The sequence below is a fragment of the Microcaecilia unicolor genome, chromosome 4 (assembly GCF_901765095.1).
Source record: "Microcaecilia unicolor chromosome 4, aMicUni1.1, whole genome shotgun sequence".
In the NCBI taxonomy this organism is placed as follows: domain Eukaryota; kingdom Metazoa; phylum Chordata; class Amphibia; order Gymnophiona; family Siphonopidae; genus Microcaecilia; species Microcaecilia unicolor.
The window spans coordinates 155140395-155156258 of record NC_044034.1 but is presented as its reverse complement, the minus strand read 5'-3'; the positions used below and the strand labels follow the sequence as shown (position 1 = coordinate 155156258).

General features: G+C 44.5%; 1 protein-coding gene across 1 annotated transcript in view; it reads right to left on the bottom strand.

The window, feature by feature from the left end:
• The window catches only part of CD44 (CD44 molecule (Indian blood group)), a 132327-nt gene that overhangs the window by 17820 nt on the left and 98643 nt on the right, over window positions 1-15864 (bottom strand).

Sequence of the window (15864 nt, the reverse complement as noted above, 5' to 3'; positions counted from 1 at the left end):
AAGGGCATGCCCACTAAAATTTATGCTGAGTTCAGAGATTACTAGTTTAGCACAGATCAAACGTGGAGTGAAATTTTTGATATGACGTCTAAGTCTGACTTTGGATGTTTAGCACAAAACATCTAATTTCCAAATAGAAAAGAAGGTCATTTTTGAAAAATAAAATGTCTATCTTATTTAAAAAAATACCATTTCGAACAAGGTTTTGTGCTTTGTTTTTTTGAACCATTTTCAAAAACAAAATGTCCAAATGAAAAACATAGAGAGCCAAGTCATTGGGATGTAGGAGGGGGGCCAGCATTTTTACTAGACTGGCCTCTCATACTCCCAGGAGAGCTATGAGGCACCTTAGGGGACACTGCAGTGGACTTCAAATAAATGCTCCGAGGTAAACATTTCACCATTGCTCCTTTATCATGTCAGCTCAGCTCCCCAAAACCCACTACCCCAACTGCACACCACTACAGTAGTCCTTATGGGTGAAGGGGCACCTAAATGTGGGTACAGTGGGTTTCTGGTGAGTTTTTGGGAGGCTTATAGTTTCCACCACAAGGGTAACAGGTAGAGGGATGGGGCGGGTCCACCTGTCTGCAGTGCAATGCACCCACCACCAGACTATTCCAGGGATCTGCATGCTGCTGTAATGGACCCGAGTATAACATCTGAGGCTGGTAAGTAAAGTTTTTAATCACATTTATTTTTTTTTGGGGGGGGGGGGTTAGGGGGTGGGAGGGGGTCAGTAACCACTGGAAGAGTAAGGGGAAGTCATTCCTGATTTTTTTTTTGTTACATTTGTACCCCGCGCTTTCCCACTCATGGCAGGCTCAATGCGGCGGGCAATGGAGGGTTAAGTGACCTGCCCAGAGTCACAAGGAGCTGCCTGTGCCGGGAATCAAACTCAGTTCCTCAGTTCCCCAGGACCAAAGTCCACCACCCTAACCACTAGGCCACTCCTCCTCCAGTGGTCATTTAGGGCACCTTTTTGTGCCTTATTCATTATAAAAACAGGTCTAGCTCAAAACATCTTAGTTTTACTCCTGGAAGGTTTTGTTTTCTTCCATTACGGCTGAAAGCATCCAAGTCTTAGGATTTTCCCAAATCCTGCTCTTAACATGCCCTGACATGCCCCCTTGTGATTCGGATGCACCAGGGGCATAGCCAGACACCCAATTTTGGGTGGGCCTGGGCTCAAGATGGGTGGGCAGAAGAACCCCACCCAGTCCTACAGGTGATTTGGTCTCTCCTTCTCTAGCCTGCATGCCATGTGGTCTCAAACATCCCCCCGCTCCCGCATACCTTTAAAATAGCAAATTTTCACTGGCAGTGAGAAGCAACTAATACACACTGGTCATGTTGGTCCTGCAGCCTTCCCACTGCTGCAACTTCCTGTTTCTGCATAGGCGGGAATATATCAGAGAAAAGGCTATGGGGCCGGTGTGAGCAGTATGTATCAGTCGCTGCAGGTGAAGATCTGCTATTTACAAGGTATGCAAGAGGGACAGTTGTTGGGAGTTTTCAGCTAGTGGGGCTTCGGAATCCCTGCCAACCACATCATAGATGTGTTGCTACTGGGTGGGCCTGAGTCTAAGCCCACCCAAGCCCACCCTTGGCTATGCCACTGGGATGCACTGCACAGGAACAGCATAGAGAAACATCTGAAAAATAGATTTCAAAAATACTGATTTGGACATTTAAAATGTCCAAATGCAGTTTTATGCCACTGTTTAGATGTTTTTTTTTTCTTTTGAAAATGAGCCCCATAGTAGCATAGCAGGTAAAGACCAGCATTGGTCCATCCTGCCTGCCCAGTAAGGTGGCTAGTTGTACCTGTTGCTCTATGCAGAATGTGAAGGTTACCCCTCTCCCCCACATTCTATATTCTAGATCTGTGCACAAACTAGTTAGTTAATGGGATGTTGACAATCAACAATCAGTATTAATTGGCACTCATTTGAGTTTATACATAGATCTGCCCTGTGCCCTATTCTATAAAATGAACACTATTTACGCAGGATGCAAAGACCAAATCTTGAAGAAACTACAAACAGCACAAAACACAGCAGCTAGACTCATTTTCGGAAAAACCCGATTCGAAAGCGCCAACCCCCTTCTCCAAAAAACTACGCTGGTTACCGATCAAGGCACGCATAGCCTTTAAGATTTGCTCTCTGACGTACAGAATAATTTTCGGCCTATCACCAGGCTACATGATCAATCTAATAGACCTACCAACCCGGAACACAAATAAATCAGCGAGATCTTACCTAACCCTCCACTTCCCAAGATGTAAAGGCATTAAATACAAATCATCTTACGCCTCCAGCTTCTACTATGTCTGCACCAAAATCTGGAACTCACTACCAAAAGACATAAAACTCAAGGACAATTACCTAATCTTCCAAAAACATCTGAAGACTCATCTTTTCAGGATATTCATCCCCACAGAACCAACAAAATCTGCCCAGTCCACCGTATTACATCACCAATAGACATACCAGTGAACAGAAAAGGCACAAGAGTCCGTCACTCAACTCACCACAAATGTCTACCTGAAACTAAATTAAAACCATTAACCTGTCATTACCAAGACACATGCAAATCTCATTGTCTATACAAATTCTACCCTGTTTATTCAAACTCCTTCGAATCTGCTACAGACTCTCACTACTGTACATAAACTGTAACCTTGTTCGACACAATCTGTAACCAATTTATTCCAGAATCATGTAAGCCACATTGAACCTACCAATAGGTGGGAAAATGTGGGATACAAATACAATAAATAAATAATAAATAAATAAATAAATAAACACATTAGTTGCACGCCAGCATTTACATCAGGTTTTCAGCAGGTGGTAAGTGGAGCCCAAAGTTAGGGGCAAGATCTGCATTAAACTACAATTCTATAAAAGGTGTACCATGCAGAGCGTCCTTCGCAGAATGCACGGTTAATGCAGATCTTCTGGGCACCTAACTTTGGGAACCAATTATGAATTTCCCCTCTATGCTCTTTTTTTAGAGTTGCACCTGCCGCTCTTTGCAGGATACCCCCATCATGTTTTTGAAATGTGTTAAGAGCGGTACCTGACATTCCATGCAGAATGTGCAGATTACCCCCTCTATGTCTTTGCCACCGAGAGCAATTTTACTTGAAAACTAGTCATAATGAGAGGTTCATCATGCAACACATAGAGTCAATGTTAAAAGGGTTTAACCAAGTAGGAGAGGCTTGCCAGTCCCAGATATTCAGTACCACTTAACCAAGTGGTGCTGCTGAATATCCTGGCAACCAGCCATCCACGAGGAGCAGGCCAGGGGAGGAGTATTGGCAGTGTGCCAACGTAGTCTGTTAGTGGTGCTATTCAGTCTGCTAACCGGCTAATGAGAGCAAAAAGGCTCAAAGAAGACCGACCAGAATGATAGAGGGGATGGAACTCCTCCCGTATGAGGAAAGGCTAAAGAGGTTAGGGCTCTTCAGCTTGGAAAAGAGACAGCTGAGGGGGGATATGATTGAGGTCTACAAAATCCTAAGTGGAGTAGAATGGGTAGAAGTGAATCAGTTTTTCACTCTTTCAAAAGTACAAAGACTAGGGGACACTCAATGAAATTACAGGGAAATACTTTTAAAACGAATAAGAGGAAATATTTTTTTTTACTCAAAGAATAATTAAGCTCTGAACTTTTTGCCAGAAGATGTAGTAACTGCAGTTAGTGTATCTGGGTTTAAAAAAGGTTTGGACAAATTCCTGGAGGGAAAGTCCATAGTCTGAAATTGAGGCAAATTCCTGGAGGGCAAGTCATAGTCTGCTATGGAGGAAGCCACTGCTTGTCCAGAGATTGATATCATGGACTGTTGCTGCTAATGGCTTTCTGACAGGTACTTGTGACCTGGATTGGCCATTGTTGGAAACAAGATACTGGGCTAGATGGACCATTGGTCTGACCCAGTATGGCTATTCTTATGTTCTTAACAGCTGTCCTAATTTTATGTGCCAAGTTAACTGGGCACCGGTCTGAATAATCCGCCGTACCTGGTTACATATCTGGATATTGAATGCCGGGCGCTCTGCATAAACTGATGGAAAGCATGGTAACCAAACAACTTACTGATTATATAAACAAATTCACAATATTACATGAATCACAATCAGGATTTCGCCCCCTCCATGGCACTGAAACAGTATTAATTACCCTCCTAGCCAAATTCAAGCAGGAAATAGCAACAGGCAAAGCATGCCCAGTGTGTTCTACATGGTAACCCATGAAATACTACTAAGACTCCTAGATTACTTCGGGAATGGCGGACATATACTTAGTTGGATCAAGGGTTTCCTAGAACATATCAAGTGAAATCAAGTTCAACATATCACCACCGTGGAAAGCAGAATGCGGAGTACCTCAAGGATCACTACTATCACCGATCCTTTTCAACCTAATGATGACCCCACTAACCCAAACCTATCCAACCCAAGGACTTAACCCTTTCATCTATGCAGATGATGTCACAATATACATTCCTTACAAACGTGATCTGACAGAAATCACCAACAAATCAAGCTCAGCTTGAATATCATGGACTCATGGGCAAGCACATTTCAACTAAAACTCAATACAGAAAAAAACACACTGTCTCATCCTCTCATCCCAATACAATACGAACAAACCCACAAACATAAACATCCCAGATTATACTCTCCCTATCTCAGACAGCCTGAAAATTCTCGGTGTTACAATCAACCGTAACCTCACATTAGAGAACCAAGTGAAATCTACAACAAAGAAAATGTTCTATTCAATGTGGAAACTTAAACGTGTGAAACCATTCTTCCCGAGGGAAACATTTCGCAACTTGATACAATCAATGGTACTAAGCCATGTAGACTACTGCAACGGAACTTATGCGGGATGCAAAGAACAAATTATAAAGAAACTTCAGACCGCTCAAAACACAGCAGCCAGGCTTATATTTGGAAAAACACGATTCGAAAGCACCAAAACCCCTCCGAGAAAAACTGCACTGGCTCCCAATCAAGAACGTATTGCTTTCAAAATCTGCACCCTGGTTCATAAAATTATCTACGGTGAAGTCCCGAGATACATGACAGACCTCATAGACCTACCAACCAGAAACACAACAGGATCAACACGAACATACCTAAATCTCCACTACCTAAGCTGCAAAGGACTCAATACAAATCAGCCTATGCATCCAGCTTATCCTACATAAGCACACAAACTATGGAACGCATTACCAAAAGCCGTGAAAACAACTTATGATCACCTAAACTTCTGGAAATCATTAAAAACTAACCTGTTCAAAAAGGCATACCCTACCCGACCCACTTAAATGCCTGTACCACTGCAACCACAACAAAACCAAAGCTCGTAATGGACATATAATAACTCTTCCTTTCTACAATTCCCTAATGTGTCTGTACAACACGACCCTTATTCTACCACAACATTACTGTATTTGTTCATACCGGAATTGGCGAACGCCTTTACGGTACAATGTAAGCCACATTGAGCCTGCAAATAGGTGGGAAAATGTGGGATACAAATGTAACAAAATAAATAAATAAATATCCAGGGTTAGGTGAACCGGCAGCGGGCTATTATATTATTTATTTATATCTTTATAATTAGGATTTATTTACCGCCTTTTTGAAGGAATTCCACTCAAGGCAGTGTACAGTAAGAAAAAATCAAACATAAGCAATAGACAATTACAGCTGTAACAATATTCAAATAACAATATAAAGTATGGCATAGAATGTTACTTACATTTACCCTTATTACCCTTTTCTTTCCCCCTTGATTCTCTAGCCCCTCATTTGGCAGTGGGTTTTCCATAAGTGAGATATATATGACCCCATAATATTTTTCTTGAGATCTCAGCAAGCAGGAAGCTTAGCAAATGATCCTAAATGACCCTCAGCCACAGAAAGAGTGAAACCTAAAAAAAAAAAAAAAAAAAGAGCAGCTGCCTTGTAAGAGGCTATGTCTGCAATTGGGAGCCGGTTTCAGAGAAACCAGCATCAGAAAGGAGTGGAGAAACCTTGGGAAGACTGAAAGAAAGTGCAGCCAAAGAATGACTCTTGGGGACAAAATATAAGACAGTCAGGAGGAAAGAAATTGCAGGAATTCTAACCCAAAAAGGATGTAATGTGCAATTCAAATGATATGTCTGTGGACAACTTTAAAAGCTTGTCTTTGCTTGAATTAAGAGTTATATTTACTGGTCTGTGTTAATGAAGTTAATGCACATTATTGTACCTTAACTGTGCCATTCACTTTCACCCATGGTATTTGTAAAATGGCTCTATTGACAGGAATGGGGCTTAGGTTAAATAAGCATGTTACTACATTAACACAGTGTGGCAAATCTAGCCTTCAGGGGCCTCAATGCAGCAAGTTGCAGCGCTCAGCGTGCTAACACATGTACTAAAGAACTTTTTAGTAACTAATTGCCACAATATTACTGCTGCTATCTGAGGAAAACAGTGCACACGTCAGTGGTAAGATACAGCCATTTGCTGCATATCTAATATAATAATTCACACCTCCAATGTTCTGAAGCTGAATCCGTGGCAGCGTCGGGCAGTGAAGCCGTGAAGCCCTGAAGTGTTCGTAGGCGTCGTAATCGCTCCGCCCTCCAGAGGCATGGAAGGCTGGATGGTAACGCGACGTTACTCTCAGTACCCCGCCCTCAGAGGCCTCCATCTTCTGATCTGAATCGCTCGCCGAGTCCCACCCTCCCGCCCTTGGAGCCCATGCTGATCTGAAGCAAGAGCCACCTGACAGTTCCTCTTGCCGTGTCCTGCCCTCCCGCCCTCAGAGCCCTCCTGAACAGAAGAACGAGCCGCCTGACTCAGTTCCTTGCGCTGTAATCTGACTCAAGAAACAGCCACCTGACTCAGTTCCTTGCGCTGAAATCCTGATCTGAACAAACAGATGCATGACTCACTTCCTCGTGCTGAAATCCATTCCTACCTGGACCAAGTGCTCTGACAGGACTCGAGCTTTAAAGAGCCTGCCCATCGCTACACCAGCACAGCTGCTGACTGAAGAAAACCTGTCCCGTGTTGCAGGCATTGATAGTGTCTGCTCTGCCTCGCCTGTATTCAACTTGGACCTCCTCCACTACTCCAGGCTCTATCACTGTGCCAGAGAGGGGAGGGTTGGAGGGGGTCCAGAGCAGTGCCGTAGCGAGGGCGGCTGGCACCCGGGGTGGGTTGCCACCGCGCACCCCCCCGGGTGCAGCACGGTGCCCCCTTCAGGCGCGCATCCTCCCCCCCCCCGCCAGAATGCATTGTAGCTTACTTGGCAGCGAGGGGCGGGCGGGAGGGCCGATCCGCCCCCGAGCCTACGTCGCTGGGAGCTGTGTCGGCTCCATTGGTTCCTTGCTCTCTCTGCCCTGGAACAGGAAGTAACCTGTTCCGGGGCAGAGGGAGCAAGGACCAAACGGAGACGACACCCCCCAGCGGCGTGCACCTGGGGCGGACCGCCCCACCGCCCCCCCTTCCTATGCCACTGGTCCAGAGCAGAGAGGGGGGTGAGGGAGAGGGGGTCCTGAGATCAGAGAGAGGGGGGGTGGAGGGGGTCCTGAAACCTGAGAGGGGAGAGGGGATCCTGAGACCAGAGAGGGAGGGGGTATCTCTGTCACGCACACACTCTGTCTCTCACACACACTCTCTCTCACAGCCAGTGTCTTTCTCTCTCTCACTCTCACACACTGTCTCTCACACACTCTATGTCTCACACTGTATCACAGTCCCTCTCACACACTCTCTTGGTCTCATACACTCTCTTGGACTCAGAGAGTCTGTGTATCGCACACATACTCTCTCACACTCTCTCTGTCTCACACACACTCTCTCTCTCACACACACTGTATCTGTGTGAAACACACTTTCTCTCTCTCACACTCACTGTCTCAGATACGCAGTCGCACACACTCTCATTCTCACACACACACTTTCTCTCACAGACACACTCGCACCCAGTCTCACTCTCTCTCTGTCACACACATACACTCGCACATTCACTCTCTCTCTCACACACACTCTCTCAAACATACACACTCCGAGAAAAACCTTGCTAGCACCCATTTCATTTGTGTCAGAAACGGGCCTTTTTTACTAGTGACTAAATATCTCCCTTCCTGTGAGTGTGTGAGTGGGGATTAGTCTCAGGAGTAATTTAAGGAAATACTTCTTTACAAAAAGGGTGGTGGATGCATGGAACAGCCTCCTGTGGAGGTGGTAGAGATGAAGACTGTATCTCGGTGGCATACCCAAGATTGGCTGTCACCCGGGGCGGGCTGTCATTTCACCCCCTCGGTGTATCACACCCCCCAGTACATCAACCCCCTCCCCTAGAAGCATATCACCTACTTCCCCCCTAAAGCGCATCATCCTCACCCACTTGGGAATGCAGGGAGCAGTCATTCAGCTGTCGGCTCTGTGAATAGGAAGTAATGTCAGAGGGGGCAGGGAACTGGCGGACCTGACTGCCGCGTGACTGCTCCACTACCCCCCCTTGCTGTCTGCACCCGGGGCGGACCACTATCACCGCCCACCCTCGGTACACTACCGCTGTATCTGAATTCAAAAAGGCATGGAAAAACACAGAGTGATCTCTAGGGAGGGATGGGTATTAGAGATTAGTAGATAGTACGGAGGTGCAGACTGGTCACCCATTTCTTATGGCCCTTATTTAATGGAGCCAGTTAAATCTCTGCTCCGGCTATGCACAATTTTCAGCAGCACTTAACTGGTTAATGATATTTAGGGGGTGTTCCAGGGGCAGTTAAGTGCTGATATTCAGAGTGCTTACTGGCCAGATTAACTGCATAGATAGAACAGCATAAAAGTCAATCCTAGCTTTAGTGGTAACCCATAGCTGGTCAAGTGTGAATATCGCACTTAACCAGCTATGCATTAGCCAGCTCCCACAAACCTGGAAATTCAATGCCAGTGTTCGGACATGGCCTCGGCATTGAATTTCCTAGTTTAGCGCTGGCATTGGTCAGCAAAACGCTGAATAGTCGGGGCCTATATTTCTATGTATGTTTTACAAGATATATGCACATTTCATCTGCATACTTTTACACCAGATCCTGAGGAGGTATAAATTTAGGTGGGTGCGTTTATCCGTAATTGTCCTGGATTACATCAAGCTATATTATAAAGATATATAAATGCTTATTTGTCTTTATCAATAAGGTCCCAAATAGGTGTCTACTTGGTGACCAGATATAAAATTATCCTCCTCATACAAGAAAGTGCTAGGATATGGTCCATCCATTTTGTCCAGTCTGGCCTAACTATGGGGGTCCGTTTATGAAGCTGCGGCAAAAGGGGCCTGTGCTGGCATCAGTGCGTGTGTTTGACACACGCCGAGGCCCCCCTTTTCCCACAGCGGGTAAGATGTAGATTTCCCTTTTTTTTAAAGAAATGGATGTGTGACAAGTGGATCACTTGCCACGCGGTCATTTCAGGGGGGAGCACTTACCGCTACCTATTGAGATGGCGGTAAGGGCTCCTGCACTGATCTGGTGGTAATCGGGCAGTACACAGCACTGCCCGATTACAGCCGGGTACACACTGGGGCTACAGAAATTGACATATTTTTGCAGTGCTGGAAATGGCACATGCTGGGGGATGGAACTACCTCCGAGCTACCTGTGGCCCCTATCTGTGGAGTTTTGGCTCCCAGTACAAATGTCAGATGATCACTGTGTGACCCATTAGTTTACAGCTATCTCAGCGGTTTACAATAATCAAATAAAATTGACTTCAAGAATAAGCCCCCCCCCCCCCCCCCCCCACACACACACAATAAAAATAAGTCACTCAACACACTTCCTTTCTAAAAGCAAGTCTATCAAAACAGATCTGTAAGAGACAAGAAAGACATGCTGTTAGGTATATTGACTACCGAGGAGTGGAACAGAAAAAGCTTACTGAAAAAAAATGTCTTAAGCAATCGTTTAAAACAGGATGCCTCCACTTCTTAGAGACCCTGCCAGAGTGCATTCTTGGGCTGATGATCAGAAGCAAACGCAGGTGCTAGAGGCTGTTAGTGCCATACTAGCGCCTGCATTTGCTACCGCCCCATGATCAGAGCCCCCGAGTGCGTGAAACAACGCATTTGTGAGCTCTGAACACAATTAGCATGCAAATGCATGCAAAACAGGGCTTGTAGTGCAAGTAGAATGCAAGTGCATGCTAAACCTATTCTTCCCCAATGATCAGCGAGCCAAACATTGGCATGCTGTCAGCAGCAAACCCTATGCCAGCACGGAGCTGGCGTTAGGGTTTGCAGACCATTGGAGAGGAATGGTGAACTCTGTACAGCATGCATTTGCATGCTAGGAGGCCCCCCATTCCCCCTGATAAAGCCCCCCTAGAGGAGCAGGAACCTCGACCCGCCCCCCAGCGACACGGGCGGACCTCCAGTACCCCGACCCCCCCTGATCCCCCAACACAAGTTCAGTGGGATCCCCCTAGCATCCCCCAAGTAAAGCCCCGATGGCCCAGTGGGCCGTGAATCAACCCCCCCCCCGACCTGGTGGTCTAGCGGCCCTCTTCCCCGTCCCCCTACCTTTGTTGAAGGAGGGAGGTAGACTCCCTCCTCTTCCACTAGCGCCGCCTCAAAAATGACGGTGCCCAGCCCTGCCCAGTGCATCCTGGGATGCAGTGGGCAGGGCTTCACACCATGCTGGAAGGTCTGAGGGTAGGCGTGATATATAACCATCACATCTATATCTGAATCCATATACTTTGAATAGCTTACATCTAAGAAGGATGCAAACAGAATGCCTTCTGCAGGTTAAAATACCAAGATGCATACTTTGGGTGTCCATATTCATATTAAATATTACCAATCCTCCTTTCCCATCTCTTTAAAAATAACTTTTGAAGGTGTGGAGAGAATCAAGAAGCAGCTATTTCCTAGAGCTAAATCTAGGAAACAAACAGTTTACAAGTTCAGCAAATGGTTTTACTTCAGAGGTCAATAGACATCCTCTTGATTGATGTGTCTTATGTTACCTCACAGGAAATTCCTAGCTGAGTGCTGAGTCTGGCAGAGTCGAGATAGGATCTGTACTGTTACAAGGAAGAGGTATCAATAAACGCACAGACTTCTCTGTAAATGATCCTGCATGTTCTTGCTCTTCTGGAGCCATTTCTCAGACACCCCTAAAATGTTAAGTGGTTAAGCCCCCTCCATTCATTAGAGGGATGATGTATAACTGTACAGTCCAGATGTTTGCTATCCATGTCAACAGGCAGATGTTTTTTTTACATTATTCTTTCAAAGTATGTGGAAAACTGCAATATTTGGCAACATCCAAATCCCGACTAGAGCTACTAACTTTCTTCAAAACAGGATACACAGACGGACTGTCCATACAGAGGGCAATTTTCAAATTATTCACATAGCTGCAAAGCATGGGGGGACTTTGCACTAAATTTCCAAAGTAAACCTGCAAGTACTTAGAAAATGTCCTAAGAAAAAACATGCATGCATGCACACACTTCCACCTCCAATTTTGTACAGATATTTTTGGGCCACTATTCAATCCACCGCAGTTAGCAATTATCATGTCCACTGCCACAGCAGGCAGAACTTGACCTGAATATTCAATGCCAGGTATAATCCAGGAGCTGGCGTTGAATATTTGCGGATTGCATGGCTGCCGAGAGGCTTGCGTGACTGCTGGAAGTTACCTGGGTGCCAGCCAATATTCAGATCAAAGAAGGTAAAGTTAGAGCAGCTTTTTTTCCTGTCCTAACTTTATCCACAATGGGGCTCATTTTCAAAAGAGAGAAACATTTAAAAAGTGGCATAAAGCAGCATTTGGTCATTTTTCTCACAAAAACGTCCAAAACAGTATTTTCAAAACCTATTTTTCAGACGTTTTTCTAAGCTGTTCTTCTGAAGTGTGTCTGAATCTCATGGGGGTATTTCGAGGGAGTGTTAAGGGCAGGATGTGGGTGGGAATTCCTCCCCCAAATGTAGGTAGAAATCTATATATTGTTGCTTCATTCAGACAGCCAAATGCATATGGACACAATGCTTTCTACCCATTGCAATTGCTTTGAAAATTACTCTCATTACCATGCACTAGAGACATAAATGATGCTTCTGAATTGCTTCAAAGCACCTAGAACAACCCAAGCCACATATGCATCATTGAAATGATAATTAATATTAGGTTATGGAATTTTCCTCAAGAATAAAAGTTGTCCTCTAGTACTTCAGCACTATCTGCTAATTTAAAATCTCCTAAACTTATTCCTGACGTGGAGGGGCATAATTGAACGGAAACGCCTATCTCCATGGCGTTTATCTCCGAGAACGGGTCCAGGAAGGGTTGGGCCGAACCGTATTTTGAAAAAATGGACGTTTTTGAGCTGGGCGTTTGTTTTTTTTAGTGATAATGGAAACTAAAAAACGCCCAGCTCAAAAACGTCCTAATCCGAGCCATTTGGTCGTGGGGGGGGGGGGATTCATAGTACACTCGCCCCCTGATATGCCAGGACACCAACTGGGCACCCTAGGTCAGTGCGGTGGACTTCAGAAAAAAGCTCCCACATGAATAGCTCCCTTACCACGGGTGCTGAGCTCCCAACCCCCCTCCCCAAACCACTACCCACAAATGTACAACACTACCATAGCTCTTAGGGGTGAAGGGGGCACCTAAATGTGGGTACAGTGGGTTTTGGAGGCCTCCCATTTACCAGCACAAGTGTTACAGGTGGGGGGGGGGATGGGCCTGGGGCCACCTGGCTGAAGTGCACTGCGGTACCCACTAAAAGTGCTCCAGGGACCTGCATACACGCCTGCCTCTAGGACTTGTTACTTGCTTTATTAACATTGGCACACCAGTTTACACCTGAAGACTAATCTCTCCGAAAACGTCCCTTTATTGGAATAAGCACGCTTACTCACAGTTACTGCAGATCAGAGGTTCCGCCCCACCACTGGCAATGAGTCTCCCTGGTAGTGAGATTAGCAGGTCAGAGCTGGCAGAATGCTGTACAATGCCCTCTTTCAGCCACATTCAAGGTAAGAACTAAGTTCTCTAACGTGGCTAACACATGGAAGGGATCTAAAACTGGCTTACAAAAAATGGCCACTACCTCATGGACTACCGGAAACACAACAGGGCACACTCTGACCCAGTAGCAGGGGAAAAGCACCATGGGAGAAGAGCCTACCAACTACCAACTGTTGGAATGTAATTGTATTTTACATGCATTGCCTGTCACCTATTATTTCTCTGTGATTACTCTGTGACCTCTGATGTGAATTACTTAGAGAGGTCACAGCTATGCAACTTCCTGTGGGGGTTAGACACAGCACATGCAGCACATGGAGCACATGGAGCTCATGATCTCTCCTAACCTGAGAGGATCTATGGTGGTGTGAGCATCCATTACCATCTAAGCACATGGAAGGAGCTGATAATACAAATGTATAGTAATATGTATATATAAGCCTGTCTGATTATAATCTAACTACAACTGTGAGTAAACAGATGTTTGTTACTTCAACTTTAAAGTGACTCAGCAGTGAATTATTCAGGGGTGAATGAGAGAGAGATGAAGAAAGAAATTAACATTTCTAAAGCTGAAGCTGTGTGTACTAAAATCTGCTAATTATTTACTACAAATAATCCAACAAAAGGGTTATGGGCCCAGGGCCAGGAATTGAAAAAGAAGAGAAATATTACCAGGCAGAAAAAAAAAGGCCACATTTTCTCTTAAGTTTTAAAGGAAAGATTCAGTCTGTCTCTCTCTCCCCCCACACAGCAGACAGAAGGCTAAGAAAATGGCTGAGGGAAGAAATTCACCATTTTTCTATTCTCTCAAGGTGCCTAAATTAACTGAGTTTAATTATCGGCAGTGGGAACTAAGATTCATATGTCTCCTTCGAGCAAAAGGATTAAATATATGCTTAGACCAAGACAGAACAGCTGAAAATATGGCTGAATGGGACAATGCAAACTATTATGTGAAGTGCATGCTTTGGAAGCTCTCTCAGAGAAACAAGCCATATTAGGGGAGGGAAAAGATACACCAAAGGACATTTTATATAAACTGAGAACTATGTATGCAACTACATATGCAAAGCAGCAACCAATTTGGCTGGCAGAGTTGAATGAAACCAAATTAAGGGATAAAAGTAAATGTAATGATCACATTATGCATATTATGTCTTCATTTCAAAGTTAGAACTTTCTGGAATTCCCATGTGTGATGCATTGAAAAAGAGCATTTCTTTTTACCTCACTATCAAAGAAGTTTGATGTTTTTAGGTCTGTAAATGAGGCCATTGAAGGGCAATCTTTTGAACAGACAACATCAAAAACTAGGCAGGAATGCATATAAATGATTCTGAGGAGATGTGTTCTCAAAGCAAGTCAGAGAGAAATGAAACCAATTTCTTGGCAAAGAACAGAGGAAGGCGGAGCTATGGGAAAAATCCACCCAAGGGCAAGCTGATTTGCTACTCATGTGGAAAGGAGGGACATGTATCTAAATGGTGTAAGGAAACACAAAACACTCCCTCTAGCTCACCTAAGCCAATGGAACTAAAGAATTTCAAACCAGGAAATGTATGAAGGACAAAGATAACACAAGGGCTATCTAATGGCAGAAAAATCTTTGACTATGGTAAATAATAATTCAATGAAAGTACTTGGATTTTGGATTCAGGGAGCACATGCCATTTAAACCAATTGTAAGAATTTCTTTCAGGAAATGTGTCCAGAGGAAGGTATTCTTAAAAAACTGCAAAACGCAGGGACTGCTAAGATCCAAGCAAAAGGTATTGGATTCTTAAATGCAAAGTGTCTAATGAAGTTAAAGAAATTCCTGTAAGTGATGTCTTGTATATTCCCCAAGCAGTGTGCAATATGCTTAGTGTATCTACATTAGATAAGAAGGGATTTGTGATTCATTTGAAAACAGTAAGTGCACAATCTCTAAAAATGATGAAGTGTATGCTGAAGCTTTTATGCATAATGATGTTATTAAGCTGAACATTTCAGGTGAAGCCTCACATATGGCGCAAGTAAGGAAGAATGATGGTAAATGTAGTCTGGAAATCTGGCACCGCCGCCTGGGACATCGTGATTTTAAGGTGATCAGGATCTTTACAGAAAGCAACTAGCCACCGGCATTCAGATAAGTGCAGATGCTGGTAATATGGAGAAATGCATAGACTGGTGTTACTCAAAAAGGTGTAGAGACCCTCATTTCCCTGCATACACAGGAAATAGGAGTAATAAAGTGCTGGACTTAATACACAGTGACTTATGTGGACCGTTTAATATCCCATCATTGGGAAATAACAGATTTGTGCTAATATTCTTGGATGATTTCTCTAGATATTGTGTGGCCCTATTGCTGAAAGAGAAAAGTCAAGTCACAGACATGCTGAAGAAATACGTAGCCATGGTGAGCAATAAATTTGAAAGAAACCAAAGGTTCTTCAGACCGACAATGGGGTGAGTTCACTTCACAAAGCATGCGCACATTTCTAGAACAAGAAGGCATTCAACATATCACAACAGTAGCTTATACACCAGAGCAAAATTCCTGTTGCAGAGAGAAAATTTAGGTCACTTGTGGAAATGACCAGATGTATGCTGTCAGATAGCAATCTCCCTAAAAGACTATGGGGGGAAGCCATTCTCACAGCAGTGTACCTACAAAACAGAATGCCAACTAAAGGCGCTGAGCGCACACCACATGAGACATGGCATGGTAAGGAAGCCAAACCTGTCACACATAAGAACATTTGGAAGTACAGCATATGCTCATGTACCAAGCAAAGAAGGCATAA